At 57.5% G+C, this 27724-nt stretch overlaps 5 non-coding genes and 12 pseudogenes across 5 annotated transcripts; all 17 read right to left on the bottom strand.

Moving 5' to 3' along the window:
• Window positions 1-271: 271 nt before the first annotated feature.
• LOC147328917 (5S ribosomal RNA) lies at window positions 272-390 on the bottom strand (annotated as a pseudogene).
• Window positions 391-1762: 1372 nt separating this feature from the next.
• Window positions 1763-1871, bottom strand: LOC147328916 (5S ribosomal RNA; annotated as a pseudogene).
• A 1725-nt stretch (window positions 1872-3596) lies between these two features.
• Window positions 3597-3705, bottom strand: LOC147328915 (5S ribosomal RNA; annotated as a pseudogene).
• A 1879-nt stretch (window positions 3706-5584) lies between these two features.
• On the bottom strand, window positions 5585-5693 carry LOC147328914 (5S ribosomal RNA; annotated as a pseudogene).
• Window positions 5694-7565: 1872 nt separating this feature from the next.
• LOC147328913 (5S ribosomal RNA) lies at window positions 7566-7684 on the bottom strand. Its single transcript, XR_015129644.1, has one exon. It is a non-coding gene; the product is annotated as a 5S ribosomal RNA (ribosomal RNA).
• Window positions 7685-8736: 1052 nt separating this feature from the next.
• Window positions 8737-8855, bottom strand: LOC147328912 (5S ribosomal RNA). Its single transcript, XR_015129643.1, has one exon. It is a non-coding gene; the product is annotated as a 5S ribosomal RNA (ribosomal RNA).
• A 1097-nt stretch (window positions 8856-9952) lies between these two features.
• Window positions 9953-10071, bottom strand: LOC147328911 (5S ribosomal RNA). Its single transcript, XR_015129302.1, has one exon. It is a non-coding gene; the product is annotated as a 5S ribosomal RNA (ribosomal RNA).
• Window positions 10072-11947: 1876 nt separating this feature from the next.
• LOC147328910 (5S ribosomal RNA) lies at window positions 11948-12066 on the bottom strand (annotated as a pseudogene).
• Window positions 12067-12924: 858 nt separating this feature from the next.
• On the bottom strand, window positions 12925-13043 carry LOC147328909 (5S ribosomal RNA; annotated as a pseudogene).
• Window positions 13044-14376: 1333 nt separating this feature from the next.
• Window positions 14377-14485, bottom strand: LOC147328908 (5S ribosomal RNA; annotated as a pseudogene).
• Window positions 14486-16210: 1725 nt separating this feature from the next.
• On the bottom strand, window positions 16211-16319 carry LOC147328907 (5S ribosomal RNA; annotated as a pseudogene).
• Window positions 16320-18031: 1712 nt separating this feature from the next.
• LOC147328906 (5S ribosomal RNA) lies at window positions 18032-18150 on the bottom strand. Its single transcript, XR_015129642.1, has one exon. It is a non-coding gene; the product is annotated as a 5S ribosomal RNA (ribosomal RNA).
• Window positions 18151-19446: 1296 nt separating this feature from the next.
• LOC147328905 (5S ribosomal RNA) lies at window positions 19447-19565 on the bottom strand. Its single transcript, XR_015129301.1, has one exon. It is a non-coding gene; the product is annotated as a 5S ribosomal RNA (ribosomal RNA).
• Window positions 19566-20459: 894 nt separating this feature from the next.
• LOC147328904 (5S ribosomal RNA) lies at window positions 20460-20578 on the bottom strand (annotated as a pseudogene).
• Window positions 20579-23385: 2807 nt separating this feature from the next.
• Window positions 23386-23504, bottom strand: LOC147328903 (5S ribosomal RNA; annotated as a pseudogene).
• A 1679-nt stretch (window positions 23505-25183) lies between these two features.
• On the bottom strand, window positions 25184-25302 carry LOC147328902 (5S ribosomal RNA; annotated as a pseudogene).
• Window positions 25303-27536: 2234 nt separating this feature from the next.
• LOC147328901 (5S ribosomal RNA) lies at window positions 27537-27655 on the bottom strand (annotated as a pseudogene).
• Between the last annotated feature and the right edge of the window lie 69 nt (window positions 27656-27724).

The raw sequence follows: 27724 nt of genomic DNA, 5'->3' as shown, positions 1-27724 counted from the left end.
TGTGGTGTAGGTGGCCTCAGCCAGCAGCCACAGGCCCTGGTGTGGTGTAAGTGGCCTCAGCCAGAGCCACAGGCCCTGATGTGGTGTAAGTGGCCCCAGCCGGTCACTCAGGCCCTTGTGTGGTGTAGGTGGCATCAGCTAGCAGCACAAGACATTGGAAAAGAGCCAAAAGCAATGTCGTTAATGTGCCCTCATTAATGGGCAGCTGCTTTTGGTCTTTTAATACACCCCTTCTCTGGATCAAAAGCGGTTCAATGACATGAAAATGAAAGCCTTACAGCACCAGGTATTCCCAGGCAGTCTCCCATCCAAGTACTAACCAAGCCCAGCCCTGCTTAGCTTCCGAGATCAGACGAGGTCGGGCGTGCTTAGGGTGGTATGGCCGTAAGCTGCTGGCCCCAGCACAATGTCTCAATTTATGGATTCAAGTGATTAGGTGGCAAGTACCTGAAGTTACGAAGACAATCCTATAACCATACCTGCATGTTTGCATAATACCCTAACCCAAAGGCTCAGTTTGGCATTTATCCAACAGCACAGGTCCTGGATTGTTGAAGATGGCCTCAGGAACCAGCACAGGGCCTGGTGTGTTGTACATGGCCACAGCAAGCAGCACAGGGCCTGGTTTGGTGAAGATGGCCTCGGCCAGAAGCACAGGGCCTGGTGTGATATGAGTGGCCTGAGCAAGAGCCACAGGCCCTGGTGTGGTGTAAGTGGAATCAGCCAGCAGCCACAGGCCCTGGTGTGGTGTAAGTGGCCTCAGCCAGAGCCACAGGCCCTGGTGTGGTGTAACTGGCCTCAATGGCAAATAAGGCCCTGGTGTGGTGTAAGTGGCCTCAGCCAGAGCCACAGGCCCTGGTGTGGTGTAAGTGGCCTCAATAGCAACTAAGGCCCTGGTGTGGTGTAAGTGGCCTCAGCCAGCAGTCACAGGCCCTGGTGTGGTGTAAGTCGCCTCAGCCAGCAGCCACAGGCTCTGGTGTGGTGTGGTGTAAGTCGCCTCAGCCAGCAGCCACAGGCCCTGGTATGGTGTAATTGGCCTCAGCCAGCAGCCACAGGCCCTGGTGTGGTTTAACTGGCCTCAGCCAGCAGCCACAGGCCCTGGTGTGGTGTAAGTGGCCTCAGCCAGAGCCACAGGCCCTGATGTGGTGTAAGTCGCCTCAGCTAGCAGCACAGGGCCTGGTTTGGTGAAGATGGCCTCGGCCAGAAGCACAGGGCCTGGTGTGATATGAGTGGCCTGAGCAAGAGCCACAGGCCCTGGTGTGGTGTAAGTGGCCTGAGCAAGAGCCACAGGCCCTGGTGTGGTGTAAGTGGCCTCAATAGCAAATAAGGCCCTGGTGTGGTGTAAGTGGCCTCAGCCAGCAGCCACAGGCCCTGGTGTGGTGTAAGTGGCCTCAGCCAGTGCCACAGGCCCTGGTGTGGTGTAAGTGGCCTGAGCAAGAGCCACAGACCCTGGTGTGGTGTAAATGGCCTCAATAGCAACTAAGGCCCTGGTGTGTTGTATGTGGCCTCAGCCAGCAGCCACAGGCCCTGGTGTGGTGTAAGTGGCCTCAGCCAGAGCCACAGACCCTGATGTGGTGTAAGTGGCCCCAGCCGGTCACTCAGGCCCTGGTGTGGTGTACGTGGCATCAGCTAGCAGCACAAGACATTGGAAAAGAGCCAAAAGCAATGTCGTTAATGTGCCCTCATTAATGGGCAGCTGCTTTTGGTCTTTTAATACACCCCTTTTCTGGATCAAAAGCGGTTCAATGACAGGAAAATGAAAGGCTTACAGCACCAGGTATTCCCCCATCCAAATACTAACCAAGCCCAGCCCTGCTTAGCTTCCGAGATCAGACGAGGTCGGGCGTGCTCAGGGTGGTATGGCCGTAAGCTGCTGGCCCCAGCACAATGTCTCAATTTATGGATTCAAGTGATTAGGTGGCAAGTACCTGAATTTACGAAGACAATCCTATAACCCTACCTGCATGTTTGCATAATACCCTAACCCAAAGGCTCAGTTTAGCATTTATCCAACAGCACAGGTCCTGGATTGTTGAAGATGGCCTCAGGAACCAGCACAGGGCCTGGTGTGTTGTACATGGCCACAGCAAGCAGCACAGGGCCTGGTTTGGTGAAGATGGCCTCGGCCAGAAGCACAGGGCCTGGTGTGATATGAGTGGCCTGAGCAAGAGCCACAGGCCCTGGTGTGGTGTAAGTGGAATCAGCCAGCAGCCACAGGCCCTGGTGTGGTGTAAGTGGCCTCAGCCAGAGCCACAGGCCCTGGTGTGGTGTAAGTGGCCTCAGCCAGAGCCACAGGCCCTGGTGTGGTGTAAATGGCCTCAATAGCAACTAAGGCCCTGGTGTGGTGTAGGTGGCCTCAGCCAGCAGCCACAGGCTCTGGTGTGGTGTAAGTCGCCTCAGCCAGCAGCCACAGGCCCTGGTATGGTGTAAGTGGCCTCAGCCAGCAGCCACAGGCCCTGGTGTGGTTTAACTGGCCTCAGCCAGCAGCCACAGGCCCTGGTGTGGTGTAAGTGGCCTCAGCCAGAGCCACAGGCCCTGATGTGGTGTAAGTCGCCTCAGCTAGCAGCACAGGGCCTGGTTTGGTGAAGATGGCCTCGGCCAGAAGCACAGGGCCTGGTTTGATATGAGTGGCCTGAGCCAGCAGCCACAGGCCCTGGTGTGGTGTAAGTGGCCTCAGCCAGCAGCCAAAGGCCCTGGTGTGTTGTAAGTGGCCTCAGCCAGCAGCAACAGGCCCTGGTGTGGTGTAAGTGGCCTCAGCCAGAAGTCACAGGCACTGGTGTGGTGTAAGTGGCCTCAGCCAGCAGCAACAGGCCCTGGTGTGGTGTAAGTCGCCTCAGCAAGCAGCCACAGGCCCTGGTTTGGTGTAGGTGGCCTCAGCCAGAGCCACAGGCCCTGATGTGGTGTAAGTGGCCCCAGCCGGTCACTCAGGCCCTGGTGTGGTGTAAGTGGCCTCAATAGCAAATAAGGCCCTGGTGTGGTGTAAGTGGCCTCAGCCAGCAGCCACAGGCCCTGGTGTGGTGTAAGTGGCCTGAGCAAGAGCCAAAGACCCTGGTGTGGTGTAATTGGCCTCAATAGCAACTAAGGCCCTGGTGTGGTGTAAGTGGCCTGAGCAAGAGCCACAGGCCCTGGTGTGGTGTAAGTGGCCTCAGCCAGCAGCCACAGGCCCTGGTGTGGTGTAGGTGGCCTCAGCCAGCAGCCACAGGCCCTTGTGTGGTGTAAGTGGCCTCAGCCAGCAGCCACAGGCCCTGGTGTGGTGTAACTGGCCTGAGCAAGAGCCACAGGCCCTGGTGTGGTGTAAGTGGCCTCAGCCAGAGCCACAGGCCCTGGTGTGGTGTAAGTGGCCTCAATAGCAAATAATGCCCTGGTGTGGTGTAAGTGGCCTCAGCCAGAGCCACAGGCCCTGATGTGGTGTAAGTGGCCCCAGCCGGTCAATCAGGCCCTGGTGTGGTGTAGGTGGCATCAGCTAGCAGCACAAGACATTGGAAAACAGCCAAAAGCAATGTCGTTAATGTGCCCTCGTTAATGGGCAGCTGCTTTTGGTCTTTTAATACACCCCTTCTCTGGATCAAAAGCGGTTCAATGACAGGAAAATGAAAGGCTTACCGCACCAGGTATTCCCCCATCCAAGTACTACCCAAGCCCAGCCCTGCTTAGCTTCCGAGATCAGACGAGGTCGGGCGTGCTCAGGGTGGTATGGCCGTAAGCTGCTGGCCCCAGCACAATGTCTCAATTTATGGATTCAAGTGATTAGGTGGCAAGTACCTGAAGTCACGAAGACAATCCTATAACCCTACCTGCATGTTTGCATAATACCCTAACCCAAAGGCTCAGTTTAGCATTTATCCAACAGCACAGGTCCTGGATTGTTGAAGTTGGCCTCAGGAACCAGCACAGGGCCTGGTGTGTTGTACATGGCCACAGCAAGCAGCACAGGGCCTGGTTTGGTGAAGATGGCCTCGGCCAGAAGCACAGGGCCTGGTGTGATATGAGTGGCCTTAGCAAGAGCCACAGGCCCTGGTGTGGTGTAAGTGGAATCAGCCAGAAGCCACAGGCCCTGGTGTGGTGTAAGTGGCCTCAGCCAGAGCCACAGGCCCTGGTGTGGTGTAACTGGCCTCAATAGCAAATAAGGCCCTGATGTGGTGTAAGTGGCCTCAGCCAGAGCCACAGGCCCTGGTGTGGTGTAAGTGGCCTCAATAGCAACTAAGGCCCTGGTGTGGTGTAAGTGGCCTCAGCCAGCAGTCACAGGCCCTGGTGTGGTGTAGGTGGCCTCAGCCAGCAGCCACAGGCTCTGGTGTGGTGTAAGTCGCCTCAGCCAGCAGCCACAGGCCCTGGTATGGTGTAAGTGGCCTCAGCCAGCAGCCACAGGCCCTGGTGTGGTGTAAGTGGCCAGAAGCGCAGGGCCTGGTGTGATGTGAGTGGCCTGAGCAAGAGCCACAGACCCTGGTGTGGTGTAATTGGCCTCAATAGCAACTAAGGCCCTGGTGTGGTGTATGTGGCCTCAGCCAGCAGCCACAGGCCCTGGTGTGGTGTAACTGGCCTCAGCCAGCAGCCACAGGCCCTGGTGTGGTGTAAGTGGCCTCAGCCAGAGCCACAGGCCCTGATGTGGTGTAAGTCGCCTCAGCCAGAAGCCACAGGCACTGGTGTGGTGTAAGTGGCCTCAGCCAGCAGCAACAGGCCCTGGTGTGGTGTAAGTCGCCTCAGCAAGCAGCCACAGGCCCTGGTGTGGTGTAGGTGGCCTCAGCCAGCAGCCACAGGCCCTGGTATGGTGTAAGTGGCCTCAGCCAGCAGCCACAGGCCCTGGTGTGGTCTAAGTGGCCTCAGCAAGAGCCACAGACCCTGGTGTGGTGTAATTGGCCTCAGCAAGAGCCACAGACCCTGGTGTGGTGTAATTGGCCTCAATAGCAACTAATGCCCTGGTGTGGTGTAGGTGGCCTCAGCCAGCAGCCACAGGCCCTGGTGTGGTGTAAGTGGCCTCGGCCAGCAGCCACAGGCCCTGGTGTGGTGTAAGTCGCCTCAGCCAGAAGCCACAGGCACTGGTGTGGTGTAAGTGGCCTCAGCCAGCAGCAAAAGGGCCCTGGTGTGGTGTAAGTGGCCTCAGCCAGCAGCCACAGGCCCTGGTGTGGTGTAGGTGGCCTCAGCCAGCAGCCACAGGCCCTTGTGTGGTGTAATTGGCCTCAATAGCAACTAAGGCCCTGGTGTGGTGTAAGTGGCCTCAGCCAGTGCCACAGGCCCTGGTGTGGTGTAAGTGGCCTGAGCAAGAGCCACAGACCCTGGTGTGGTGTAATTGGCCTCAATAGCAACTAAGGCCCTGGTGTGGTGTAGGTGGCCTCAGCCAGCAGCCACAGGCCCTGGTGTGGTGTAAGTGGCCTCAGCCAGCAGCCACAGGCCCTGATGTGGTGTAAGTGGCCCCAGCCGGTCCCTCAGGCCCTTGTGTGGTGTAGGTTGCATCAGCTAGCAGCACAAGACATTGGAAAACAGCCAAAAGCAATGTCGTTAATGTGCCCTCATTAATGGGGAGCTGCTTCTGGTCTTTTAATACACCCCTTCTCTGGATCAAAAGCGGTTCAATGACATGAAAAAGAAAGGCTTACAGCACCAGGTATTCCCCCATCCAAGTACTAACCAAGCCCAGCCCTGCTTAGCTTCCGAGATCAGACGAGGTCGGGCGTGCTCAGGGTGGTATGGCCGTAAGCTGCTGGCCCCAGCACAATGTCTCAATTTATGGATTCAAGTGATTAGGTGGCAAGTACCTGAAGTCACGAAGACAATCCTATAACCCTACCTGCATGTTTGCATAATACCCTAACCCAAAGGCTCAGTTTAGCATTTATCCAACAGCACAGGTCCTGGATTGTTGAAGTTGGCCTCAGGAACCAGAACAGGGCCTGGTGTGTTGTACATGGCCACAGCAAGCAGCACAGGGCCTGGTTTGGTGAAGATGGCCTCGGCCAGAAGCACAGGGCCTGGTGTGATATGAGTGGCCTTAGCAAGAGCCACAGGCCCTGGTGTGGTGTAAGTGGAATCAGCCAGAAGCCACAGGCCCTGGTGTGGTGTAAGTGGCCTCAGCCAGAGCCACAGGCCCTGGTGTGGTGTAACTGGCCTCAATAGCAAATAAGGCCCTGATGTGGTGTAAGTGGCCTCAGCCAGAGCCACAGGCCCTGGTGTGGTGTAAGTGGCCTCAATAGCAACTAAGGCCCTGGTGTGGTGTAAGTGGCCTCAGCCAGCAGTCACAGGCCCTGGTGTGGTGTAGGTGGCCTCAGCCAGCAGCCACAGGCTCTGGTGTGGTGTAAGTCGCCTCAGCCAGCAGCCACAGGCCCTGGTATGGTGTAAGTGGCCTCAGCCAGCAGCCACAGGCCCTGGTGTGGTGTAAGTGGCCAGAAGCGCAGGGCCTGGTGTGATGTGAGTGGCCTGAGCAAGAGCCACAGGCCCTTGTGTGGTGTAATTGGCCTCAATAGCAACTAAGGCCCTGGTGTGGTGTAAGTGGCCTCAGCCAGTGCCACAGGCCCTGGTGTGGTGTAAGTGGCGTGAGCAAGAGCCACAGGCCCTGGTGTGGTGTAAGTGGCCTGAGCAAGAGCCACAGACCCTGGTGTGGTGTAATTGGCCTCAATAGCAACTAATGCCCTGGTGTGGTGTAGGTGGCCTCAGCCAGCAGCCACAGGCCCTGGTGTGGTGAAAGTGGCCTCAGCCAGAGCCACAGGCCCTGATGTGGTGTAAGTCGCCTCAGCCAGAAGCCACAGGCACTGGTGTGGTGTAAGTGGCCTCAGCCAGCAGCAACAGGCCCTGGTGTGGTGTAAGTCGCCTCAGCAAGCAGCCACAGGCCCTGGTGTGGTGTAGGTGGCCTCAGCCAGCAGCCACAGGCCCTGGTATGGTGTAAGTGGCCTCAGCCAGCAGCCACAGGCCCTGGTGTGGTCTAAGTGGCCTCAGCAAGAGCCACAGACCCTGGTGTGGTGTAATTGGCCTCAGCCAGAGCCACAGGCCCTGATGTGGTGTAAGTGGCCTCAGCCAGAGCCACAGGCCCTGGTGTGGTGTAACTGGCCTCAATAGCAAATAAGGCCCTGATGTGGTGTAAGTGGCCTCAGCCAGAGCCACAGACCCTGGTGTGGTGTAATTGGCCTCAGCCAGAGCCACAGGCCCTGGTGTGGTGTAGGTGGCCTCAGCCAGCCGCCACAGGCCCTGGTGTGGTGTAAGTGGCCTCAGCCAGCAGCCACAGGCCCTGGTGTGGTGTAAGTGGCCTGAGCAAGAGCCACAGACCATGGTGTGGTGTAATTGGCCTCAATAGCAACTAAGGCCCTGGTGTGGTGTAGGTGGCCTCAGCCAGCAGCCACAGGCCGTGGTGTGGTGTAAGTGGCCTCAGCCAGAGCCACAGGCCCTGATGTGGTGTAAGTGGCCCCAGCCGGTCACTCAGGCCCTGGTGTGGTGTAGGTGGCATCAGCTAGCAGCACAAGACATTGGAAAAGAGCCAAAAGCAATGTCGTTAATGTGCCCTCATTAATGGGCAGCTGCTTTTGGTCTTTTAATACACCCCTTTTCTGGATCAAAAGCGGTTCAATGACATGAAAATGAAAGGCTTACAGCACCAAGTATTCCCAGGCAGTCTCCCATCCAAGTACTAACCAAGCCCAGCCCTGCTTAGCTTCCGAGATCAGACGAGGTCGGGCGTGCTCAGGGTGGTATGGCCGTAAGCTGCTGGCCCCAGCACAATGTCTCAATTTATGGATTCAAGTGATTAGGTGGCAAGTACCTGAAGTTACGAAGACAATCCTATAACCATACCTGCATGTTTGCATAATACCCTAACCCAAAGGCTCAGTTTAGCATTTATCCAACAGCACAGGCCCTGGATTGTTGAAGATGGCCTCAGGAACCAGCACAGGGCCTGGTGTGTTGTACATGGCCACAGCTAGCAGCACAGGCCCTGGTTTGGTGAAGATGGCCTCGGCCAGAAGAGCAGGGCCTGGTGTGATATGAGTGGCCTGAGCAAGAGCCACAGGCCCTGGTGTGGTGTAAGTGGCCTGAGCAAGAGCCACAGGCCCTGGTGTGGTGTAAGTGGCCTCAGCCAGCAGCCACAGGCCCTGGTGTGGTGTAAGTCACCTCAGCCAGAAGCCACAGTCCCTGGTGTGGTGTAAGTGGCCTCAGCCAGCAGCAACAGGCCCTGGTGTGGTGTAAGTGGCCTCAGCCAGCAGCCACAGGCCCTGGTGTGGTGTAGGTGGCCTCAGCCTGCAGCCACAGGCCCTGGTGTGGTCTAAGTGGCCTCAGCCAGTGCCACAGGCCCTGGTGTGGTGTAAGTGGCCTGAGCAAGAGCCACAGACCCTGGTGTGGTGTAAATGGCCTCAATAGCAACTAAGGCCCTGGTGTGGTGTATGTGGCCTCAGCCAGCAGCCACAGGCCCTGGTGTGGTGTAACTGGCCTCAGCCAGCAGCCACAGGCCCTGGTGTGGTGTAAGTGGCCTCAATAGCAACTAAGGCCCTGGTGTGGTGTAAGTGGCCTCAGCCAGCAGCCACATGCTCTGGTGTGGTGTAACTGGCCTCAGCCAGCAGCCACAGGCCCTGATGTGGTGTAAGTGGCCCCAGCCGGTCACTCAGGCCCTGGTGTGGTGTAGGTGGCATCAGCTAGCAGCACAAGACATTGGAAAAGAGCCAAAAGCAATGTCGTTAATGTGCCCTCATTAATGGGCAGCTGCTTTTGGTCTTTTAATACACCCCTTTTCTGGATCAAAAGCGGTTCAATGACATGAAAGGCTTACAGCACCAAGTATTCCCAGGCAGTCTCCCATCCAAGTACTAACCAAGCCCAGCCCTGCTTAGCTTCCGAGATCAGACGAGGTCGGGCGTGCTCAGGGTGGTATGGCCGTAAGCTGCTGGCCCCAGCACAATGTCTCAATTTATGGATTCAAGTGATTAGGTGGCAAGTACCTGAAGTTACGAAGACAATCCTATAACCATACCTGCATGTTTGCATAATACCCTAACCCAAAGGCTCAGTTTAGCATTTATCCAACAGCACAGGCCCTGGATTGTTGAAGATGGCCTCAGGAACCAGCACAGGGCCTGGTGTGTTGTACATGGCCACAGCTAGCAGCACAGGGCCTGGTTTGGTGAAGATGGCCTCGGCCAGAAGAGCAGGGCCTGGTGTGATATGAGTGGCCTGAGCAAGAGCCACAGGCCCTGGTGTGGTATAAGTGGCCTGAGCAAGAGCCACAGGCCCTGGTGTGGTGTAAGTGGCCTCAGCCAGCAGCCACAGGCCCTGGTGTGGTGTAAGTCACCTCAGCCAGAAGCCACAGTCCCTGGTGTGGTGTAAGTGGCCTCAGCCAGCAGCAACAGGCCCTGGTGTGGTATAAGTCGCCTCAGCCAGCAGCCACAGGCCCTGGTGTGGTGTAGGTGGCCTCAGCCTGCAGCCACAGGCCCTGGTGTGGTCTAAGTGGCCTCAGCCAGTGCCACAGGCCCTGGTGTGGTGTAAGTGGCCTGAGCAAGAGCCACAGACCCTGGTGTGGTGTAAATGGCCTCAATAGCAACTAAGGCCCTGGTGTGGTGTATGTGGCCTCAGCCAGCAGCCACAGGCCCTGGTGTGGTGTAACTGGCCTCAGCCAGCAGCCACAGGCCCTGGTGTGGTGTAAGTGGCCTCAATAGCAACTAAGGCCCTGGTGTGGTGTAAGTGGCCTCAGCCAGCAGCCACAGGCTCTGGTGTGGTGTAACTGGCCTCAGCCAGCAGCCACAGGCCCTGGTGTGGTGTAAGTGGCCTCAGCCAGAGCCACAGGCCCTGATGTGGTGTAAGTGGCCCCAGCCGGTCACTTAGGTCCTGGTGTGGTGTAGGTGGCATCAGCTAGCAGCACAAGACATTGGAAAAGAGCCAAAAGGAGTGTCGTTAATGTGCCCTCATTAATGGGCAGCTGCTTTTGGTCTTTTAATACACCCCTTCTCTGGATCAAAAGCGGTTCAATGACATGAAAATGAAAGGCTTACAGCACCAGGTATTCCCAGGCAGTCTCCCATCCAAGTACTAACCAAGCCCAGCCCTGCTTAGCTTCCGAGATCAGACGAGGTCGGGCGTGCTCAGGGTGGTATGGCCGTAAGCTGCTGGGACCAGCACAATGTCTCAATTTATGGATTCAAGTGATTAGGTGGCAAGTACCTGAAGTTACGAAGACAATCCTATAACCATACCTGCATGTTTGCATAATACCCTAACCCAAAGGCTCAGTTTGGCATTTATCCAACAGCACAGGCCCTGGATTGTTGAAGATGGCCTCAGGAACCAGCACAGGGCCTGGTGTGTTGTACATGGCCACAGCAAGCAGCACAGGGCCTGGTGTGTTGTACATGGCCACAGCAAGCAGCACAGGGCCTGGTTTGGTGAAGATGGCCTCGGCCAGAAGCACAGGGCCTGGTGTGATATGAGTGGCCTCAGCCAGCAGCCACAGGCCCTGGTGTGGTGTAAGTGGCCTCAGCCAGCAGCAAAAGGGCCCTGGTGTGGTGTAAGTGGCCTCAGCCAGCAGCCACAGGCCCTGGTGTGGTGTAAGTGGCCTCAGCCAGCAGCCACAGGCCCTGGTGTGGTGTAAGTGGCCTCAGCCAGCAGCCACAGGCCCTGGTGTGGTGTAAGTGGCCTCAGCCAGTGCCACAGGCCCTGGTGTGGTGTAAGTGGCCTGAGCAAGAGCCACAGGCCCTGGTGTGGTGTAAGTGGCCTGAGCAAGAGCCACAGACCCTGGTGTGGTGTAATTGGCCTCAATAGCAACTAAGGCCCTGGTGTGGTGTAGGTGGCCTCAGCCAGCAGCCACAGGCCCTGGTGTGGTGTAAGTGGCCTCAGCCAGCAGCCACAGGCCCTGGTGTGGTCTAAGTTGCCTCAGCCAGAAGCACAGGGCCTGGTGTGATATGAGTGGCCTGAGCAAGAGCCACAGGCCCTGGTGTGGTGTAAGTGGCCTGAGCAAGAGCCACAGGCCCTGGTGTGGTGTAAGTGGCCTCAATAGCAACTAAGGCCCTGGTGTGGTGTAAGTGGCTTCAGCCAGCAGCCACAGGCTCTGGTGTGGTGTAACTGGCCTCAGCCAGCAGCAACAGGCCCTGGTGTGGTGTAAGTCGCCTCAGCAAGCAGCCACAGGCCCTGGTGTGGTGTAGGTTGCCTCAGCCAGCAGCCACAGGCCCTGGTGTGGTGTAAGTGGCCTCAGCCAGCAGCCACAGGCCCTGGTGTGGTCTAAGTGGCCTCAGCAAGAGCCACAGGCCCTGGTGTGGTGTAAGTGGCCTGAGCAAGAGCCACAGGCCCTGGTGTGGTGTAAGTGGCCTCAATAGCAAATAAGGCCCTGGTGTGGTGTAAGTGGCCAGAAGCGCAGGGCCTGGTGTGATGTGAGTGGCCTGAGCAAGAGCCACAGACCCTGGTGTGGTGTAATTGGCCTCAATAGCAACTAAGGCCCTGGTGTGGTGTATGTGGCCTCAGGCAGCAGCCACAGGCCCTGTTGTGGTGTAACTGGCCTCAGCCAGAGCCACAGGCCTTGATGTGGTGTAAGTGGCCCCAGCCGGTTACTCAGGCCCTGGTGTGATGTAGGTGGCCTCAGCCAGCCGCCACAGGCCCTGGTGTGGTGTAAGTGGCCTCAGCCAGCAGCCACAGGCCCTGGTGTGGTGTAAGTGGCCTGAGCAAGAGCCACAGACCATGGTGTGGTGTAATTGGCCTCAATAGCAACTAAGGCCCTGGTGTGGTGTAGGTGGCCTAAGCCAGCAGCCACAGGCCCTGGTGTGGTGTAAGTGGCCTCAGCCAGAGCCACAGGCCCTGATGTGGTGTAAGTGGCCCCAGCCGGTCACTCAGGCCCTGGTGTGGTGTAGGTGGCATCAGCTAGCAGCACAAGACATTGGAAAAGAGCCAAAAGCAATGTCGTTAATGTGCCCTCATTAATGGGCAGCTGCTTTTGGTCTTTTAATACACCCCTTCTCTGGATCAAAAGCGGTTCAATGACATGAAAATGAAAAGCTTACAGCACCAGGTATTCCCAGGCAGTCTCCCATCCAAGTACTAACCAAGCCCAGCCCTGCTCAGCTTCCGAGATCAGACGAGGTCAGGCGTGCTCAGGGTGGTATGGCCGTAAGCTGCTGGCCCCAGCACAATGTCTCAATTTATGGATTCAGGTGATTAGGTGGCAAGTACCTGAAGTTACGAAGACAATCCTATAACCCTACCTTCATGTTTGCATAATACCCTAACCCAAAGGCTCAGTTTAGCATTTATCCAACAGCACAGGCCCTGGATTGTTGAAGATGGCCTCAGGAACCAGCACAGGGCCTGGTGTGTTGTACATGGCCACAGCTAGCAGCACAGGGCCTGGTTTGGTGAAGATGGCCTCGGCCAAAAGCGCAGGGCCTGGTGTGATGTGAGTGGCCTGAGCAAGAGCCACAGGCCCTGGTGTGGTGTAAGTGGCCTCAGCCAGCAGCCACAGGCCCTGGTGTGGTGTAAGTCGCCTCAGCCAGAACCCACAGGCCCTGGTGTGGTGTAACTGGACTCAGCCAGAGCCACAGGCCCTGGTGTGGTGTAAGTGGCCTAAGCCAGTGCCACAGGCCCTGGTGTGGTGTAAGTGGCCTGAGCAAGAGCCACAGGCCCTGGTGTGGTGTAAGTGGCCTGAGCAAGAGCCACAGACCCTGGTGTGGTGTAATTGGCCTCAATAGCAACTAAGGCCCTGGTGTGGTGTAGGTGGCCTCAGCCAGCAGCCACAGGCCCTGGTGTGGTGTAAGTGGCCTCAGCCAGAGCCACAGGCCCTGATGTGGTGTAAGTGGCCCCAGCCGGTCACTCAGGCCCTTGTGTGGTGTAGGTGGCATCAGCTAGCAGCACAAGACATTGGAAAAGAGCCAAAAGCAATGTCGTTAATGTGCCCTCATTAATGGGCAGCTGCTTTTGGTCTTTTAATACACCCCTTCTCTGGATCAAAAGCGGTTCAATGACATGAAAATGAAAGCCTTACAGCACCAGGTATTCCCAGGCAGTCTCCCATCCAAGTACTAACCAAGCCCAGCCCTGCTTAGCTTCCGAGATCAGACGAGGTCGGGCGTGCTTAGGGTGGTATGGCCGTAAGCTGCTGGCCCCAGCACAATGTCTCAATTTATGGATTCAAGTGATTAGGTGGCAAGTACCTGAAGTTACGAAGACAATCCTATAACCATACCTGCATGTTTGCATAATACCCTAACCCAAAGGCTCAGTTTGGCATTTATCCAACAGCACAGGTCCTGGATTGTTGAAGATGGCCTCAGGAACCAGCACAGGGCCTGGTGTGTTGTACATGGCCACAGCAAGCAGCACAGGGCCTGGTTTGGTGAAGATGGCCTCGGCCAGAAGCACAGGGCCTGGTGTGATATGAGTGGCCTGAGCAAGAGCCACAGGCCCTGGTGTGGTGTAAGTGGAATCAGCCAGCAGCCACAGGCCCTGGTGTGGTGTAAGTGGCCTCAGCCAGAGCCACAGGCCCTGGTGTGGTGTAACTGGCCTCAATGGCAAATAAGGCCCTGGTGTGGTGTAAGTGGCCTCAGCCAGAGCCACAGGCCCTGGTGTGGTGTAAGTGGCCTCAATAGCAACTAAGGCCCTGGTGTGGTGTAAGTGGCCTCAGCCAGCAGTCACAGGCCCTGGTGTGGTGTAAGTCGCCTCAGCCAGCAGCCACAGGCTCTGGTGTGGTGTGGTGTAAGTCGCCTCAGCCAGCAGCCACAGGCCCTGGTATGGTGTAATTGGCCTCAGCCAGCAGCCACAGGCCCTGGTGTGGTTTAACTGGCCTCAGCCAGCAGCCACAGGCCCTGGTGTGGTGTAAGTGGCCTCAGCCAGAGCCACAGGCCCTGATGTGGTGTAAGTCGCCTCAGCTAGCAGCACAGGGCCTGGTTTGGTGAAGATGGCCTCGGCCAGAAGCACAGGGCCTGGTGTGATATGAGTGGCCTGAGCAAGAGCCACAGGCCCTGGTGTGGTGTAAGTGGCCTGAGCAAGAGCCACAGGCCCTGGTGTGGTGTAAGTGGCCTCAATAGCAAATAAGGCCCTGGTGTGGTGTAAGTGGCCTCAGCCAGCAGCCACAGGCCCTGGTGTGGTGTAAGTGGCCTGAGCAAGAGCCACAGACCCTGGTGTGGTGTAAATGGCCTCAATAGCAACTAAGGCCCTGGTGTGTTGTATGTGGCCTCAGCCAGCAGCCACAGGCCCTGGTGTGGTGTAAGTGGCCTCAGCCAGAGCCACAGACCCTGATGTGGTGTAAGTGGCCCCAGCCGGTCACTCAGGCCCTGGTGTGGTGTACGTGGCATCAGCTAGCAGCACAAGACATTGGAAAAGAGCCAAAAGCAATGTCGTTAATGTGCCCTCATTAATGGGCAGCTGCTTTTGGTCTTTTAATACACCCCTTTTCTGGATCAAAAGCGGTTCAATGACAGGAAAATGAAAGGCTTACAGCACCAGGTATTCCCCCATCCAAATACTAACCAAGCCCAGCCCTGCTTAGCTTCCGAGATCAGACGAGGTCGGGCGTGCTCAGGGTGGTATGGCCGTAAGCTGCTGGCCCCAGCACAATGTCTCAATTTATGGATTCAAGTGATTAGGTGGCAAGTACCTGAATTTACGAAGACAATCCTATAACCCTACCTGCATGTTTGCATAATACCCTAACCCAAAGGCTCAGTTTAGCATTTATCCAACAGCACAGGTCCTGGATTGTTGAAGATGGCCTCAGGAACCAGCACAGGGCCTGGTGTGTTGTACATGGCCACAGCAAGCAGCACAGGGCCTGGTTTGGTGAAGATGGCCTCGGCCAGAAGCACAGGGCCTGGTGTGATATGAGTGGCCTGAGCAAGAGCCACAGGCCCTGGTGTGGTGTAAGTGGAATCAGCCAGCAGCCACAGGCCCTGGTGTGGTGTAAGTGGCCTCAGCCAGAGCCACAGGCCCTGGTGTGGTGTAAGTGGCCTCAGCCAGAGCCACAGGCCCTGGTGTGGTGTAAATGGCCTCAATAGCAACTAAGGCCCTGGTGTGGTGTAGGTGGCCTCAGCCAGCAGCCACAGGCTCTGGTGTGGTGTAAGTCGCCTCAGCCAGCAGCCACAGGCCCTGGTATGGTGTAAGTGGCCTCAGCCAGCAGCCACAGGCCCTGGTGTGGTTTAACTGGCCTCAGCCAGCAGCCACAGGCCCTGGTGTGGTGTAAGTGGCCTCAGCCAGAGCCACAGGCCCTGATGTGGTGTAAGTCGCCTCAGCTAGCAGCACAGGGCCTGGTTTGGTGAAGATGGCCTCGGCCAGAAGCACAGGGCCTGGTTTGATATGAGTGGCCTGAGCCAGCAGCCACAGGCCCTGGTGTGGTGTAAGTGGCCTCAGCCAGCAGCCAAAGGCCCTGGTGTGTTGTAAGTGGCCTCAGCCAGCAGCAACAGGCCCTGGTGTGGTGTAAGTGGCCTCAGCCAGAAGTCACAGGCACTGGTGTGGTGTAAGTGGCCTCAGCCAGCAGCAACAGGCCCTGGTGTGGTGTAAGTCGCCTCAGCAAGCAGCCACAGGCCCTGGTTTGGTGTAGGTGGCCTCAGCCAGAGCCACAGGCCCTGATGTGGTGTAAGTGGCCCCAGCCGGTCACTCAGGCCCTGGTGTGGTGTAAGTGGCCTCAATAGCAAATAAGGCCCTGGTGTGGTGTAAGTGGCCTCAGCCAGCAGCCACAGGCCCTGGTGTGGTGTAAGTGGCCTGAGCAAGAGCCAAAGACCCTGGTGTGGTGTAATTGGCCTCAATAGCAACTAAGGCCCTGGTGTGGTGTAAGTGGCCTGAGCAAGAGCCACAGGCCCTGGTGTGGTGTAAGTGGCCTCAGCCAGCAGCCACAGGCCCTGGTGTGGTGTAGGTGGCCTCAGCCAGCAGCCACAGGCCCTTGTGTGGTGTAAGTGGCCTCAGCCAGCAGCCACAGGCCCTGGTGTGGTGTAACTGGCCTGAGCAAGAGCCACAGGCCCTGGTGTGGTGTAAGTGGCCTCAGCCAGAGCCACAGGCCCTGGTGTGGTGTAAGTGGCCTCAATAGCAAATAATGCCCTGGTGTGGTGTAAGTGGCCTCAGCCAGAGCCACAGGCCCTGATGTGGTGTAAGTGGCCCCAGCCGGTCAATCAGGCCCTGGTGTGGTGTAGGTGGCATCAGCTAGCAGCACAAGACATTGGAAAACAGCCAAAAGCAATGTCGTTAATGTGCCCTCATTAATGGGCAGCTGCTTTTGGTCTTTTAATACACCCCTTCTCTGGATCAAAAGCGGTTCAATGACAGGAAAATGAAAGGCTTACCGCACCAGGTATTCCCCCATCCAAGTACTACCCAAGCCCAGCCCTGCTTAGCTTCCGAGATCAGACGAGGTCGGGCGTGCTCAGGGTGGTATGGCCGTAAGCTGCTGGCCCCAGCACAATGTCTCAATTTATGGATTCAAGTGATTAGGTGGCAAGTACCTGAAGTCACGAAGACAATCCTATAACCCTACCTGCATGTTTGCATAATACCCTAACCCAAAGGCTCAGTTTAGCATTTATCCAACAGCACAGGTCCTGGATTGTTGAAGTTGGCCTCAGGAACCAGCACAGGGCCTGGTGTGTTGTACATGGCCACAGCAAGCAGCACAGGGCCTGGTTTGGTGAAGATGGCCTCGGCCAGAAGCACAGGGCCTGGTGTGATATGAGTGGCCTTAGCAAGAGCCACAGGCCCTGGTGTGGTGTAAGTGGAATCAGCCAGAAGCCACAGGCCCTGGTGTGGTGTAAGTGGCCTCAGCCAGAGCCACAGGCCCTGGTGTGGTGTAACTGGCCTCAATAGCAAATAAGGCCCTGATGTGGTGTAAGTGGCCTCAGCCACAGCCACAGGCCCTGGTGTGGTGTAAGTGGCCTCAATAGCAACTAAGGCCCTGGTGTGGTGTAAGTGGCCTCAGCCAGCAGTCACAGGCCCTGGTGTGGTGTAGGTGGCCTCAGCCAGCAGCCACAGGCTCTGGTGTGGTGTAAGTCGCCTCAGCCAGCAGCCACAGGCCCTGGTATGGTGTAAGTGGCCTCAGCCAGCAGCCACAGGCCCTGGTGTGGTGTAAGTGGCCAGAAGCGCAGGGCCTGGTGTGATGTGAGTGGCCTGAGCAAGAGCCACAGACCCTGGTGTGGTGTAATTGGCCTCAATAGCAACTAAGGCCCTGGTGTGGTGTATGTGGCCTCAGCCAGCAGCCACAGGCCCTGGTGTGGTGTAACTGGCCTCAGCCAGCAGCCACAGGCCCTGGTGTGGTGTAAGTGGCCTCAGCCAGAGCCACAGGCCCTGATGTGGTGTAAGTCGCCTCAGCCAGAAGCCACAGGCACTGGTGTGGTGTAAGTGGCCTCAGCCAGCAGCAACAGGCCCTGGTGTGGTGTAAGTCGCCTCAGCAAGCAGCCACAGGCCCTGGTGTGGTGTAGGTGGCCTCAGCCAGCAGCCACAGGCCCTGGTATGGTGTAAGTGGCCTCAGCCAGCAGCCACAGGCCCTGGTGTGGTCTAAGTGGCCTCAGCAAGAGCCACAGACCCTGGTGTGGTGTAATTGGCCTCAGCCAGAGCCACAGGCCCTGATGTGGTGTAAGTGGCCTCAGCCAGAGCCACAGGCCCTGGTGTGGTGTAACTGGCCTCAATAGCAAATAAGGCCCTGATGTGGTGTAAGTGGCCTCAGCCAGAGCCACAGACCCTGGTGTGGTGTAATTGACCTCAGCCAGAGCCACAGGCCCTGGTGTGGTGTAGGTGGCCTCAGCCAGCCGCCACAGGCCCTGGTGTGGTGTAAGTGGCCTCAGCCAGCAGCCACAGGCCCTGGTGTGGTGTAAGTGGCCTGAGCAAGAGCCACAGACCATGGTGTGGTGTAATTGGCCTCAATAGCAACTAAGGCCCTGGTGTGGTGTAGGTGGCCTCAGCCAGCAGCCACAGGCCCTCGTGTGGTGTAAGTGGCCCCAGCCGGTCACTCAGGCCCTGGTGTGGTGTAGGTGGCATCAGCTAGCAGCACAAGACATTGGAAAAGAGCCAAAAGCAATGTCGTTAATGTGCCCTCATTAATGGGCAGCTGCTTTTGGTCTTTTAATACACCCCTTTTCTGGATCAAAAGCGGTTCAATGACATGAAAGGCTTACAGCACCAAGTATTCCCAGGCAGTCTCCCATCCAAGTACTAACCAAGCCCAGCCCTGCTTAGCTTCCGAGATCAGACGAGGTCGGGCGTGCTCAGGGTGGTATGGCCGTAAGCTGCTGGCCCCAGCACAATGTCTCAATTTATGGATTCAAGTGATTAGGTGGCAAGTACCTGAAGTTACGAAGACAATCCTATAACCATACCTGCATGTTTGCATAATACCCTAACCCAAAGGCTCAGTTTAGCATTTATCCAACAGCACAGGCCCTGGATTGTTGAAGATGGCCTCAGGAACCAGCACAGGGCCTGGTGTGTTGTACATGGCCACAGCTAGCAGCACAGGGCCTGGTTTGGTGAAGATGGCCTCGGCCAGAAGAGCAGGGCCTGGTGTGATATGAGTGGCCTGAGCAAGAGCCACAGGCCCTGGTGTGGTGTAAGTGGCCTGAGCAAGAGCCACAGGCCCTGGTGTGGTGTAAGTGGCCTCAGCCAGCAGCCACAGGCCCTGGTGTGGTGTAAGTCACCTCAGCCAGAAGCCACAGTCCCTGGTGTGGTGTAAGTGGCCTCAGCCAGCAGCAACAGGCCCTGGTGTGGTGTAAGTCGCCTCAGCCAGCAGCCACAGGCCCTGGTGTGGTGTAGGTGTCCTCAGCCTGCAGCCACAGGCCCTGGTGTGGTCTAAGTGGCCTCAGCCAGTGCCACAGGCCCTGGTGTGGTGTAAGTGGCCTGAGCAAGAGCCACAGACCCTGGTGTGGTGTAAGTGGCCTCAGCCAGCAGCCACAGGCCCTGGTGTGGTGTAAGTGGCCTCAGCCAGAGCCACAGGCCCTGGTGTGGTGTAACTGGCCTCAATAGCAAATAAGGCCCTGGTGTGGTGTAAGTGGCCTCAGCCAGAGCCACAGGCCCTGGTGTGGTGTAAGTGGCCTCAATAGCAACTAAGGCCCTGGTGTGGTGTAGGTAGCCTCAGCCAGCAGCCACAGGCTCTGGTGTGGTGTAAGTCGCCTCAGCCAGTGCCACAGGCCCTGGTGTGGTGTAAGTGGCCTCAGCCAGCAGCAAAAGGGCCCTGGTGTGGTGTAAGTGGCCTCAGCCAGCAGCCACAGGCCCTGGTGTGGTGTAGGTGGCCTCAGCCAGCAGCCACAGGCCCTGGTGTGGTGTAAGTGGCCTCAGCCAGCAGCCACAGGCCCTGGTGTGGTGTAAGTGGCCTCAGCCAGCAGCCACAGGCCCTGATGTGGTGTAAGTGGCCCCAGCCGGTCACTTAGGCCCTGGTGTGGTGTAAGTGGCATCAGCTAGCAGCACAAGACATTGGAAAAGAGCCAAAAGCAGTGTCGTTAATGTGCCCTCATTAATGGGCAGCTGCTTTTGGTCTTTTAATACACCCCTTCTCTGGATCAAAAGCGGTTCAATGACATGAAAATGAAAGGCTTACAGCACCAGGTATTCCCAGGCAGTCTCCCATCCAAGTACTAACCAAGCCCAGCCCTGCTTAGCTTCCGAGATCAGACGAGGTCGGGCGTGCTCAGGGTGGTATGGCCGTAAGCTGCTGGCCCCAGCACAATGTCTCAATTTATGGATTCAAGTGATTAGGTGGCAAGTACCTGAAGTTACGAAGACAATCCTATAACCATACCTGCATGTTTGCATAATACCCTAACCCAAAGGCTCAGTTTAGCATTTATCCAACAGCACAGGCCCTGGATTGTTGAAGATGGCCTCAGGAACCAGCACAGGGCCTGGTGTGTTGTACATGGCCACAGCTAGCAGCACAGGGCCTGGTTTGGTGAAGATGGCCTCGGCCAGAAGAGCAGGGCCTGGTGTGATGTGAGTGGCCTGAGCAAGAGCCACAGGCCCTGGTGTGGTGTAAGTGGCCTGAGCAAGAGCCACAGGCCCTGGTGTGGTGTAAGTGGCCTCAGCCAGCAGCCACAGGCCCTGGTGTGGTGTAAGTCACCTCAGCCAGAAGCCACAGTCCCTGGTGTGGTGTAAGTGGCCTCAGCCAGCAGCAACAGGCCCTGGTGTGGTGTAAGTCGCCTCAGCCAGCAGCCACAGGCCCTGGTGTGGTCTAAGCGGCCTGAGCCAGTGCCACAGGCCCTGGTGTGGTGTAAGTGGCCTGAGCAAGAGCCACAGACCCTGGTGTGGTGTAAATGGCCTCAATAGCAACTAAGGCCCTGGTGTGGTGTATGTGGCCTCAGCCAGCAGCCACAGGCCCTGGTTGTGGTGTAACTGGCCTCAGCCAGAGCAACAGGCCCTGATGTGGTGTAAGTGGCCCCAGCCGGTCACTCAGGCCCTGGTGTGGTGTAGGTGGCATCAGCTAGCAGCACAAGACATTGGAAAAGAGCCAAAAGCAATGTCATTAATGTGCCCTCATTAATGGGGAGCTGCTTTTGGTCTTTTAATACACCCCTTCTCTGGATCAAAAGCGGTTCAATGACATGAAAGGCTTACAGCACCAGGTATTCCCAGGCAGTCTCCCATCCAAGTACTAACCAAGCCCAGCCCTGCTTAGCTTCCGAGATCAGACCCGGTCGGGGGTGCTTAGGGTGGTATGGCCGTAAGCTGCTGGCCCCAGCACAATGTCTCAATTTATGGATTCAAGTGATTAGGTGGCAAGTACCTGAAGTTACGAAGACAATCCTATAACCATACCTGCATGTTTGCATAATACCCTAACCCAAAGGCTCAGTTTGGCATTTATCCAACAGCACAGGCCCTGGATTGTTGAAGATGGCCTCAGGAACCAGCATAGGGCCTGGTGTGTTGTACATGGCCACAGCAAGCAGCACAGGGCCTGGTTTGGTGAAGATGGCCTCAGCCAGAAGCACAGGGCCTGGTGTGATATGAGTGGCCTGAGCAAGAGCCACAGGCCCTGGTGTGGTGTAAGTGGAATCAGCCAGCAGCCACAGGCACTGGTGTGGTGTAAGTGGCCTCAGCCAGCAGCCACAGGCCCTGGTGTGGTGTAGGTGGCCTCAGCCAGCAGCCACAGGCCCTGGTGTGGTGTAGGTGGCCTCAGCCAGCAGCCACAGGCCCTGGTGTGGTGTAAGTGGCCTCAGCCAGCAGCCACAGGCCCTGGTGTGGTGTAAGTGGCCTGAGCAAGAGCCACAGGCCCTGGTGTGGTGTAAGTGGAATCAGCCAGCAGCCACAGGCCCTGGTGTGGTGTAACTGGCCTGAATAGCAAATAAGGCCCTGGTGTGGTGTAAGTGGCCTCAGCCAGAGCCACAGGCCCTGGTGTGGTGTAAGTGGCCTCAATAGCAACTAAGGCCCTGGTGTGGTGTAAGTGGCCTCAGCCAACAGCCACAGGCCCTGGTATGGTGTAAGTGGCCTCAGCCAGCAGCCACAGGCCCTGGTGTGGTGTAAGTGGCCAGAAGCGCAGGGCCTGGTGTGATGTGAGTGGACTGAGCAAGAGCCACAGACCCTGGTGTGGTGTAATTGGCCTCAATAGCAACTAAGGCCCTGGTGTGGTGTATGTGGCCTCAGCCAGCAGCCACAGGCCCTGGTGTGGTGTAACTGGCCTCAGCCAGCAGCCACAGGCCCTGGTGTGGTGTAAGTGGCCTCAGCCAGAGCCACAGGCCCTGATGTGGTGTAAGTCGCCTCAGCTAGCAGCACAGGGCCTGGTTTGGTGAAGATGGCCTCGGCCAGAAGCACAGGACCTGGTTTGAGCCAGCAGCCACAGGCCCTGGTGTGGTGTAAGTGGCCTAAGCCAGCAGCAACAGGCCCTGGTGTGGTGTAATTGGCCTCAATAGCAACTAAGGCCCTGGTGTGGTGTAAGTGGCCTGAGTAAGAGCCACAGGCCCTGGTGTGGTGTAAGTGGCCTCAGCCAGCAGCCACAGGCCCTGGTGTGGTGTAAGTGGCCTGAGCAAGTGCCACAGGCCCTGGTGTGGTGTAAGTGGCCTCAGCCAGCAGCCACAGGCCCTGGTGTGGTGTAAGTGGCCTGAGCAAGAGCCACAGGGCCTGGTTTGGTGAAGATGGCCTCGGCCAGAAGCGCAGGGCCTGGTGTGATGTGAGTGGCCTGAGCAAGAGCCACAGACCCTGGTGTGGTGTAATTGGCCTCAATAGCAACTAAGGCCCTGGTGTGGTGTAAGTGGCCTGAGTAAGAGCCACAGGCCCTGGTGTGGTGTAAGTGGCCTCAGCCAGCAGCAAAAGGGCCCTGGTGTGGTGTAAGTGGCCTGAGCAAGTGCCACAGGCCCTGGTGTGGTGTAAGTGGCCTGAGCAAGAGCCACAGGGCCTGGTTTGGTGAAGATGGCCTCGGCCAGAAGCGCAGGGCCTGGTGTGATGTGAGTGGCCTGAGCAAGAGCCACAGGCCCTGGTGTGGTGTAAGTGGCCTCAGCCAGCAGCCACAGGCCCTGGTGTGGTGTAAGTGGCCTCAGCCAGAAGCCACAGGCACTGGTGTGGTGTAAGTGGCCTCAGCCAGCAGCAAAAAGGCCCTGGTGTGGTGTAAGTGGCCTCAGCCAGCAGCCACAGGCCCTGGTGTGGTCTAAGTGGCCTCAGCCAGAAGCACAGGGCCTGGTGTGATATGAGTGGCCTGAGCAAGAGCCACAGGCCCTGGTGTGGTGTAAGTGGCCCGAGCAAGAGCCACAGGCCCTGGTGTGGTGTAAGTGGCCTGAGCAAGAGCCACAGGCCCTGGTGTGGTGTAGGTGGCCTCAGCCAGCAGCCACAGGCCCTGGTGTGGTGTAGGTGGCCTCAGCCAGCAGCCACAAGCCCTTGTGTGGTGTAAGTGGCCTCAGCCAGCAGCCACAGACCATGGTGTGGTGTAATTGGCCTCATTAGCAACTAAGGCCCTTGTGTGGTTTAAGTGGCTTCAGCCAGCAGCCACAGGCTCTGGTGTGGTGTAAGTGGCCTCAGCCAGCAGCCACAGGCCCTGGTGTGGTGTAAGTGGCCTCAGCCAGCAGCCACAGGCCCTGGTGTGGTGTAGGTGGCCTCAGCCAGCAGCCACAGGCCCTGGTGTGGTGTAAGTGGCCTCAATAGCAACTAAGGCCCTGGTGTGGTCTAAGCGGCCTGAGCCAGTGCCACAGGCCCTGGTGTGGTGTAAGTGGCCTGAGCAAGAGCCACAGACCCTGGTGTGGTGTAAATGGCCTCAATAGCAACTAAGGCCCTGGTGTGGTGTATGTGGCCTCAGCCAGCAGCCACAGGCCCTGTTGTGGTGTAACTGGCCTCAGCCAGAGCAACAGGCCCTGATGTGGTGTAAGTGGCCCCAGCCGGTCACTCAGGCCCTGGTGTGGTGTAGGTGGCATCAGCTAGCAGCACAAGACATTGGAAAAGAGCCAAAAGCAATGTCGTTAATGTGCCCTCATTAATGGGGAGCTGCTTTTGGTCTTTTAATACACCCCTTCTCTGGATCAAAAGCGGTTCAATGACATGAAAATGAAAGCCTTACAGCACCAGGTATTCCCAGGCAGTCTCCCATCCAAGTACTAACCAAGCCCAGCCCTGCTTAGCTTCCGAGATCAGACGAGGTCGGGCGTGCTTAGGGTGGTATGGCCGTAAGCTGCTGGCCCCAGCACAATGTCTCAATTTATGGATTCAAGTGATTAGGTGGCAAGTACCTGAAGTTACGAAGACAATCCTATAACCATACCTGCATGTTTGCATAATACCCTAACCCAAAGGCTCAGTTTGGCATTTATCCAACAGCACAGGCCCTGGATTGTTGAAGATGGCCACAGCAAGCAGCACAGGGCCTGGTTTGGTGAAGATGGCCTCAGCCAGAAGCACAGGGCCTGGTGTGATATGAGTGGCCTGAGCAAGAGCCACAGGCCCTGGTGTGGTGTAAGTGGAATCAGCCAGCAGCCACAGGCCCTGGTGTGGTGTAAGTGGCCTGAGCCAGAGCCACAGGCCCTGGTGTGGTGTAACTGGCCTGAATAGCAAATAAGGCCCTGGTGTGGTGTAAGTGGCCTCAGCCAGAGCCACAGGCCCTGGTGTGGTGTAAGTGGCCTCAATAGCAACTAAGGCCCTGGTGTGGTGTAAGTGGCCTCAGCCAACAGCCACAGGCCCTGGTATGGTGTAAGTGGCCTCAGCCAGCAGCCACAGGCCCTGGTGTGGTGTAAGTGGCCAGAAGCGCAGGGCCTGGTGTGATGTGAGTGGCCTGAGCAAGAGCCACAGACCCTGGTGTGGTGTAATAGGCCTCAATAGCAACTAAGGCCCTGGTGTGCTGTATGTGGCCTCAGCCAGCAGCCACAGGCCCTGGTGTGGTGTAACTGGCCTCAGCCAGCAGCCACAGGCCCTGGTGTGGTGTAAGTGGCCTCAGCCAGAGCCACAGGCCCTGATGTGGTGTAAGTCGCCTCAGCTAGCAGCACAGGGCCTGGTTTGGTGAAGATGGCCTCGGCCAGAAGCACAGGACCTGGTTTGATATGAGTGGCCTGAGCCAGCAGCCACAGGCCCTGGTGTGGTGTAAGTGGCCTCAGCCAGCAGCAACAGGCCCTGGTGTGGTGTAAGTCGCCTCAGCCAGAAGCCACAGGCACTGGTGTGGTGTAAGTGGCCTCAGCCAGCAGCAACAGGCCGTGGTGTGGTGTAAGTCGCCTCAGCAAGCAGCCACAGGCCCTGGTGTGGTGTAGGTGGTCTCAGCCAGCAGCCACAGTTCCTGGTGTGGTGTAAGTGGCCTCAGCCAGCAGCCACAGGCCCTGGTGTGGTGTAAGTGGCCTCAGCAAGAGCCACAGACCCTGGTGTGGTGTAAGTGGCCTCAGCCAGCAGCCACAGGCCCTGGTGTGGTGTAGGTGGCCTCAGCCAGCAGCCACAGGCCCTGGTGTGGTGTAAGTGGCCTCAATAGCAACTAAGGCCCTGGTGTGGTCTAAGCGGCCTGAGCCAGTGCCACAGGCCCTGGTGTGGTGTAAGTGGCCTGAGCAAGAGCCACAGACCCTGGTGTGGTGTAAATGGCCTCAATAGCAACTAAGGCCCTGGTGTGGTGTATGTGGCCTCAGCCAGCAGCCACAGGCCCTGTTGTGGTGTAACTGGCCTCAGCCAGAGCAACAGGCCCTGATGTGGTGTAAGTGGCCCCAGCCGGTCACTCAGGCCCTGGTGTGGTGTAGGTGGCATCAGCTAGCAGCACAAGACATTGGAAAAGAGCCAAAAGCAATGTCGTTAATGTGCCCTCATTAATGGGGAGCTGCTTTTGGTCTTTTAATACACCCCTTCTCTGGATCAAAAGCGGTTCAATGACATGAAAATGAAAGCCTTACAGCACCAGGTATTCCCAGGCAGTCTCCCATCCAAGTACTAACCAAGCCCAGCCCTGCTTAGCTTCCGAGATCAGACGAGGTCGGGCGTGCTTAGGGTGGTATGGCCGTAAGCTGCTGGCCCCAGCACAATGTCTCAATTTATGGATTCAAGTGATTAGGTGGCAAGTACCTGAAGTTACGAAGACAATCCTATAACCATACCTGCATGTTTGCATAATACCCTAACCCAAAGGCTCAGTTTGGCATTTATCCAACAGCACAGGCCCTGGATTGTTGAAGATGGCCACAGCAAGCAGCACAGGGCCTGGTTTGGTGAAGATGGCCTCAGCCAGAAGCACAGGGCCTGGTGTGATATGAGTGGCCTGAGCAAGAGCCACAGGCCCTGGTGTGGTGTAAGTGGAATCAGCCAGCAGCCACAGGCCCTGGTGTGGTGTAAGTGGCCTGAGCCAGAGCCACAGGCCCTGGTGTGGTGTAACTGGCCTGAATAGCAAATAAGGCCCTGGTGTGGTGTAAGTGGCCTCAGCCAGAGCCACAGGCCCTGGTGTGGTGTAAGTGGCCTCAATAGCAACTAAGGCCCTGGTGTGGTGTAAGTGGCCTCAGCCAACAGCCACAGGCCCTGGTATGGTGTAAGTGGCCTCAGCCAGCAGCCACAGGCCCTGGTGTGGTGTAAGTGGCCAGAAGCGCAGGGCCTGGTGTGATGTGAGTGGCCTGAGCAAGAGCCACAGACCCTGGTGTGGTGTAATAGGCCTCAATAGCAACTAAGGCCCTGGTGTGCTGTATGTGGCCTCAGCCAGCAGCCACAGGCCCTGGTGTGGTGTAACTGGCCTCAGCCAGCAGCCACAGGCCCTGGTGTGGTGTAAGTGGCCTCAGCCAGAGCCACAGGCCCTGATGTGGTGTAAGTCGCCTCAGCTAGCAGCACAGGGCCTGGTTTGGTGAAGATGGCCTCGGCCAGAAGCACAGGACCTGGTTTGATATGAGTGGCCTGAGCCAGCAGCCACAGGCCCTGGTGTGGTGTAAGTGGCCTCAGCCAGCAGCAACAGGCCCTGGTGTGGTGTAAGTCGCCTCAGCCAGAAGCCACAGGCACTGGTGTGGTGTAAGTGGCCTCAGCCAGCAGCAACAGGCCGTGGTGTGGTGTAAGTCGCCTCAGCAAGCAGCCACAGGCCCTGGTGTGGTGTAGGTGGTCTCAGCCAGCAGCCACAGTTCCTGGTGTGGTGTAAGTGGCCTCAGCCAGCAGCCACAGGCCCTGGTGTGGTGTAAGTGGCCTCAGCAAGAGCCACAGACCCTGGTGTGGTGTAATTGGCCTAAGCCAGAGCCACAGGCCCTGGTGTGGTGTAAGTGGCCTGAGCAAGAACCACAGGGCCTGGTTTGGTGAAGATGGCCTCGGCCAGAAGCGCAGGGCCTGGTGTGATGTGAGTGGCCTGAGCAAGAGCCACAGGCCCTGGTGTGGTGTAAGTGGCCTCAGCCAGCAGCCACAGGCCCTGGTGTGGTGTAAGTCGCCTCAGCCAGAAGCCACAGGCACTGGTGTGGTGTAAGTGGCCTCAGCCAGCAGCAAAAGGGCCCTGGTGTGGTGTAAGTCGCCTCAGCCAGCAGCCACAGGCCCTGGTGTGGTGTAGGTGGCCTCAGCCAGCAGCCACAGGCCCTGGTGTGGTGTAAGTGGCCTCAGCCAGTGCCACAGGCCCTGGTGTGGTGTAAGTGGCCTGAGCAAGAGCCACAGACCATGGTGTGGTGTAATTGGCCTCAATAGCAACTAAGGCCCTGGTGTGGTGTAAGTGGCCTCAGCCAGCAGCCACAGGCCCTGGTGTGGTGTAGGTGGCCTCAGCCAGCAGCCACAGGCCCTGGTGTGGTGTAGGTGGCCTCAGCCAGCAGCCACAAGCCCTTGTGTGGTGTAAGTGGCCTCAGCCAGCAGCCACAGGCCCTGGTGTGGTGTAAGTGGCCTCAGCCAGTGCCACAGGCCCTGGTGTGGTGTAAGTGGCCTGAGCAAGAGCCACAGACCATGGTGTGGTGTAATTGGCCTCAATAGCAACTAAGGCCCTGGTGTGGTGTAAGTGGCCTCAGCCAGCAGCCACAGGCCCTGGTGTGGTGTAAGTGGCCTCAGCCAGCAGCCACAGGCCCTGGTGTGGTGTAAGTGGCCTCAGCCAGAGCCACAGGCCCTGATGTGGTGTAAGTGGCCCCAGCCGGTCACTCAGGCCCTGGTGTGGTGTAGGTGGCATCAGCTAGCAGCACAAGACATTGGAAAACAGCCAAAAGCAATGTCGTTAATGTGCCCTCATTAATGGGCAGCTGCTTTTGGTCTTTTAATACACCCCTTCTCTGGATCAAAAGCGGTTCAATGACATGAAAATCAAAGGCTTACAGCACCAAGTATTCCAAGGCAGTCTCCCATCCAAGTACTAACCAAGCCCAGCCCTGCTTAGCTTCCGAGATCAGACGAGGTCGGGCGTGCTCAGGGTGGTATGGCCGTAAGCTGCTGGCCCCAGCACAATGTCTCAATTTATGGATTCAAGTGATTAGGTGGCAAGTACCTGAAGTTACGA

Source organism: Aulonocara sp. 'chitande type north' Nkhata Bay, linkage group LG5 (genome assembly GCF_057382095.1).
Source record: "Aulonocara sp. 'chitande type north' Nkhata Bay isolate Kocher_YH1m ecotype deep benthic linkage group LG5, A_spYH_male_GT1.1, whole genome shotgun sequence".
Taxonomy (NCBI): domain Eukaryota; kingdom Metazoa; phylum Chordata; class Actinopteri; order Cichliformes; family Cichlidae; genus Aulonocara; species Aulonocara sp. 'chitande type north' Nkhata Bay.
Note: the sequence above shows the minus strand (reverse complement) of the source record. Positions and strands in the feature narration are given on the sequence as shown.